The sequence below is a fragment of the Arachis ipaensis genome, chromosome B03, assembly GCF_000816755.2.
Source record: "Arachis ipaensis cultivar K30076 chromosome B03, Araip1.1, whole genome shotgun sequence".
In the NCBI taxonomy this organism is placed as follows: domain Eukaryota; kingdom Viridiplantae; phylum Streptophyta; class Magnoliopsida; order Fabales; family Fabaceae; genus Arachis; species Arachis ipaensis.
This window is the reverse complement of record NC_029787.2, coordinates 104,068,991-104,075,710: the sequence shown is the minus strand read 5'-3', so window position 1 is coordinate 104,075,710 and position 6,720 is coordinate 104,068,991.

The window sequence follows — 6,720 nt, the reverse complement described above, 5'->3', positions numbered from 1 at the left end:
TGAGCTTTTAATTGCGAATTTCTAGACCACACAAAAGTCCTTCTTGTCAAAAAATTGGCACCGGTGCCAGGAAATTGTAATTGTGTGCCTTATTATTGGTTATTGTAAATATTTACTTCTTGCTTGTTTATTTGTTTTTATTTTTATTTTTAAATATTTATTAGCTACTATGATTTCTCACCCCTCTGGCTTTAAGTTTGGTTCCAATGTTGTTGTAAGGAATGGAAGCTATAACAGGAACATGCATCAAGGTCAAAACAATCAAAGATGGAAGGAGCCACGAGGATCTGATCAACCCTTCCGGCAACAACACCTTCCAAGGTACCATGGACAATTACCATTCTACAATGCATGCCAAGACAATAGTTATGGTGGACCTTTTCGTGACAACCAACCTCCACCAAATTACTATGATCAAGAGCCATTCCAAGGTGTGTACCAAGATGATAGATATGGTGGACCCCATTATAGTTACCAGCAAGCTCCATCATATGCCAATGAACCACCTCCTCAACATAGCATTGAACCACCATACTCACAAGCCACCTACAACCATTCACCTCCACATGACCCTAACCCTTATCCACCGTAATTCCAATCCAATTACTCCCAAGAACCACCACTTCCATAGGCACCATGTCCATATCCATCGACCCAAGAATCACAGGCTCACCTCAAGGAAACAGTAGATCAGTTTTATGCAACCCTTCATCAATTAGAGCAAGCGATAAATTAATTACCTTCCAGACATTCGGACACTCAAGGAACTCCCATGGCTTCATGTGGAGAATCTAATAAAGAACGTAGCATGAAGGAGACACTAGAAACTCTGGTGGACAGTAAGGAGCATGACTTTGTACTGGAACAATTGGAGAAAGCCAGAATTATCGAAGAAGAAGAATTAGTTGAAGATTTAGGAAACGATGAACCTCCATGGGAATCAAGAGTTATGGAGAATTCTGCCAAGAAAATTGCAATTGATGCTAAAGAGGATAGTGCACAACCCCCAAGGCATGTATCTTATGAAGAACTGGATGGAACAGATCAAGAAGCGAGTTTTCTTGGTAATGATAATCATAAATCAAGCTCTCCTAATGATGAACTTGCATCCATAATTGAATCCTTTGAGATTGAAGAACCTTCCCCAAGTGAATATGAAGAGGATGCGGAGGTAGACTTTTCTCAACCTCCAACTTATGACTTAAGCGATGGGAAAGAAATCGAAGACTTTGATCAAGACGTACTTGCAGTTGAAGAGGTTTGTAAGGAAGTGGAAGAATTCCCAGAAAAGTACAAGGGAGTGGAGCTTGAAAGACCACTAGAAACACCTCTCCCAAGGCCATTACCACCCAATACAAACTTCAAGTGGATAAAATCTTTAGCCTTCATCTTCACCTTCCCACTTGAATATGGTTTGCTTGAAACCGATGGCCAGCTTAGAGCTCTTTGTGGCTTTAAGAGTAAGAGAGAGATGGTTTGTAATAGGAGCTAGCATACAAAGTTCAATATAGTTGAACGCTCCAAGATGAAGTGCAAGGATTGGTGTAAAGCTCAATTGTATGGGTCTAGGAAGCTGTTTGGATGCTTCAGTGAGAATTCGGATTGCTTACCACCCGGTTGGAACAAAGATGGTCAACAAGAAGACGGGTACAAAAGCAAGGTTTGGGATCCTGGAATTTATTCTGATAATCAACACTCCTGGAATTCAAACGTTGGTGGAGATTTCTGGATGAGTTCAAGCACAAGCCACCATAACAAGGAGCTCATCACATGTCCAACTTAAGGACTCTAACTAAAAGTGCTAGGTGGGAGACAACCCACCATGGTATGATCGTTCCTTTTCAATTTTTAATTTTATTTTGTTTTGTTTGTTTTTAGTTTTATTTTATTTTATTTTTCCTAGTATCATTCATAACATCCGCATCAGCATCTGCATTTTTGCATTCTGCATATTAAAAAAAAAAAAACTCACACCATGCGTGAGCATGGGCCACGCGTGGGCGTCGATTCCAAATTGGTGTTTCCATCCAACGCCCAGAAAGTTGGGCTAGAATCATGCGGCTGGTGTGCGTTAGGCATAAATTGACCCACACGTGCGCGTCCTTGACGCGTACGCGTCATTTTCAATTACACACACCACGCGTGGGCGTGGGCGACGCGCACGCGTCGCCTAAAAAATTTTTTCCCCCTCAATTGAAACAGAGAGTTGCGCCAAAATGACGCTGGATTCGTGCATTTAGCACAATTCTGGTCGACGCGTATGCGTGTCTCACGCGTTCGCATCATTTTCATTATCCCTTATTTACGCGTTCATGTCAATGACGCTTTCGCATCGTTTAAATTTTACCTCATCCATGCGCACGCGTGACCCACGCGTACGCGTGGATTTAAATTCATCAAACCCCCCTGACGCGAGAACCCTAACCCTTGCGTGCTCACTCTTCCCCCCTCCCCAACGTTCCACCTCCATTCTTCTCTCTCTCTCTCTCTCTCTCCTCGCCGACCCCAAACCCACCGCCGTGCCACCACAGCGCCACCATCAACATCCCCTTCCCTCTTCAATTCAGTTTCTTTCACTGCGCCCCCCAGATTTCGCTGCACCCAAACTCTGTTTCCGTTCAAGTTAGTTAGTTTGCATATTTCAATTCTGTTCAATTTAGGTTAGTTAGATATGCATGTTTGTAGTGGATTCTAGGTAGTTAGGTAGTTAGGATGTGGTTAGAGGATTCTAGGTCTGATAAGTGCTCCGTACATGCTGTTTGATTTATCTGCTTTTCACTATTAGTTGGCTGTTGATGTTGCTATTCACTGCTATTTGATTGTTGTTCGATCCTATTTTGCTTCATCAAATCTTAATTGATTGAACCCGCTGCTTATATAACTTCATTTACATTAGCATTCTTGTTGCGAATTGCTTTTTCCTTGTTAATTCAGTGAGCTAATCACATTGTATCCATATCTTAAACTATTGCTTGCTTTCTGAATTTACTTAGGATAGGCTGACTGCATATACCTGCTTATTGCTGTTTTGGATTGGCTTAATTGCTGGATTTTTCTGGTGTTACATAGTTTTAATGCTTGAAATAGTTACTACTTTCATCAGGAATCCAATCTGCTAAAAATGAGTTTCCAACTAGCATGCTGCCTTCTTTTGCTTTATAATGTCTGAGTCGCATAAATCACCTTGTTTTTCATGCTGCTAACATATATCCTTATTCATATGCTATTTGAATTTAAAGGTTTCTTGCAGGTTTCTGTGCTGCTTTTATGAAATTTTATTTGCTCCCTAAAGTGCTCCAATTCAATTTTTCCTATTTTAACTCTGCATTTGTAACTTTAAACTAAACCAGGCTTGATTGTTGATTGCCTTAACCTTATGCTACTGCTTTGGTTTACATTCTTCCTTGAACCTATCTTGATTGAGATTACTGCTCAATACCATTTTCCTTGCTGGTTTGATATCACTTGTCTTAAGATTCTTATAAACTGCAAATTTTTTGTTTGACAATTGCTGCTACTTGCATTATTATGCTGTTTGATTTTCCGAAAACCTTCCTTTTACAGCAGAAATGCTGCCCAATTTTTCCAAAAACCGGTTTTACTTAACTGCTATTCATGACTCGCCTTTGGTACTTTCACATTGTGCTTTCCTTGGTTTAAACCAAAGTCACCTCATGACATGCTGGGCTAGCATTCACTATCTCTTTTGGTTCCTTTCCAACTTCAATTGCATTATTGATGATTATTAATCCTTTTCATGCTTCTTTTATTTTCATGTTTATCATCAATAATTTGCATTATCTGCTTGAATGTGAGTTATTTGTTCTTCAAGTTTGTGCATTTCTGTTAGCTAAGAACTACAGTACTTTAACTTCCCTTTTCAACTTTTGACTTCATTGACTCTCTAACTTCTCTCTTGGTTTACACTAACCCCTTTTAACCCCTTTCATGGCATGTTTATTGTTGTTTCTTGCCAAACAGGCATTGTGCATTTCGGTTAATAGTTTTTGGATTGTGATTTTTAATTGAATTCTTTGAATTTTATCTTGCATACAGTCTAAAATTCTACATCTATCTGACTCACTTCATGCTTTGATTTTCATTCCTTTTTTTCTCATCTATGCTTATATTGCTTGAATCCTATTTGCCTTCCTATTTATCTGCTTTGGTTTGCTAAATTGTATCCTGGAACCCCTGCTTTTCAGGATGTCTGATCCAAAAGGGAAAGGAAAAGCTAAAACAGGCACAGGTAAAAGAAAGAGAGGAGAATCATCTGCCACTATTTTAGATATACTACATGATGATTCCTGGCGTGATAAAAACTTTACTCCACAAGAAAAAGTAGATCAACTCGTGCCTGCCACTGATCCGATCAAGTTCACAAACCGCTATTGTGAACTGAAATATGAAGTCTTTGGGACAAAGAGGCACCTATATCTGGAAAAAAACCCTCAGAATTCTACCTGAATTACAATAGTATACCACAGAGCAAATAAAACAGAGAGGATGGTTCTTTCTGGAAAGAAATTTGACTGAGGTTAATGCATCCTGGGTCAGGAAATTTTTCTGCAACTATTATAAAATGACCTTGGATGCAGTACAGCTCAGAAGGAAGCAGATTTTAGTTATTGAGGAAGCTATTGAAGATATCCTCCATTTCCAGCCTAAGTCAAATGAACCAGATGGTTACCAGAAGGCTGAGAAAGCCATTAGATTTATGACTTTTGATTGGGAGGCAGTAAAGCGAACCATATCCATTGATCCAGCTGTCCTATGGGTTATGGGTAAGTCGACAGTGAACCCAAAAGGTATACAAATTATTTATCTGAATGATAAGTCTCGGCTATGGCAACAAATCCTGAGCAACTATATGATGCCGGGCACTCACGAGAGTGAGGTGCCAGCTGCTATGATTACTCTTATCTGGTGCGATATAGAAGGCAAGGACCTGTACCTTCCACGGTTCATCAGGAACTCCATGGCCAGGGTTCATGTCCGAGGCACTCTACCTTTCCCATATCTGATCACCCAGTTGGGCCGTCGAGCTGAGGTATCCTGGGAGCCTGAGGATGAGAGGCCACCATCTGCCGAATGTAGGAAGATCATCCCACACGGCAAGAAGTTCGAGGCTCTGGGCTACAAACCGCCCTCTCTTACTGCCTCCGCTGATGCAGCCACATCTTCTGTTTCCCCTTCAGCACCTGCCGCACCACCCACACCCATAGCACCCTCGCCAGCTTCCCAGCCCATCTACCACCTTGTGCGCTGACTATTTGAGCGCCTGGATCGGATGGAGCATTGCAATAAGCAATGCTATGAGCATTTAAAGCTAATGATCAGGTCGGGACACACTGACATCCCCTCCGAACCTGACACACCATCAGAGCCATCTGAGGAGGAGGCGGATGAGCAGGTGGAGCCTCAGCAGGCAGAGCCCCAGCAGGCAGAACACCAGCAGGCAGCGCCCCAACATGAGGAGCCTCAGTAGATACAGCTGGCAGATCCAAAGGCCCCTATAGAGATAGAGCCTCCGCTTTAGCAGGCAGATCCCCAGGCACCTTCATTGCCAGAGCCTATAGAGACAGCATCAGCACACCCTTCCGGAGGTGACGACTCTTCACACCCAGCTTGATTAAGCATCAAGGATGATGCTATTATTTAAGTGTGGGGAGGTCGCCATCTCTGGCAAACTTTATTTTGGTGAACTACTTTCAGACTCTTTATCCTATTTTATTTCTTTTTCTGTATTTTTATTTTATTTTATTTTATTTTATCTTATTTTCCTTTTAGTACTTGCACATTTTCTTTTGCTGTATTTCTGTTTATTCCTACTTTGTTACATTTTGCACTTTGGGCTGTGTATATATCTTAAATATTTAGCTTGATTTGCACTCTTAGCTTATTAGTTGTGATATAAAAAAATATGGATTATTAAGTTTAGTTTACCCTTTTAGCATATGATAATTTGGTTTAATTGAAAATAAAGAGTAAACTAGAAATTTTTAGATTTTCATAATCACAGCAATCCACTTAACATATATATATATATAGTAATAAGTGTTGGTAAATTGACGACATTTTTCAAAGAATGTATTTATTTCTTTACGAAAGCCATTCAAGGATTCACATTGATTGAGTTGGAACTCTTTATTCTTACTTGCATGATATACATAAATGATATATGGTTTTTGAGCCAAAGAACACACAACCTGTGAGATTTGAGCTTAATTGCATGGTTACATTATTTAACCATAGTTTTCATTCCTGTGTGTTTCTTCACTAGGATTGTAATCTTTTACTTTGTTCCACTCTATATGTCCAATATAGAATGTATTTACATACTTGCATATGATTGATGCCATTACTTATTTTTGCTCACTTATCCCAAATAAGCCTACCCTTTTAAGTCACCCTTATTAGCCACTTTGAGCCTTTAATTCCCATCTATTCTGTATTGTACCACATCACTAGCCTTAAGCAGAAAAACAAATTAAATATCCAAAATTGAATCTTTGGTTAGCTTAAGATAGAGATTGTGTATCCACTAAGTGTGGAGAAACTGTGGGAACATGGGTTGATAGAAAAGTGTTGAATTGACAAAATATTTGGAATTTGGGTGCATGCTCATGTGAAAGTTAAATAATTAAAATACCATATGCATTGATATGTTATGTTTATGTTTATGTTTATGATTAAAATTTTTTTTAAATATATATATAT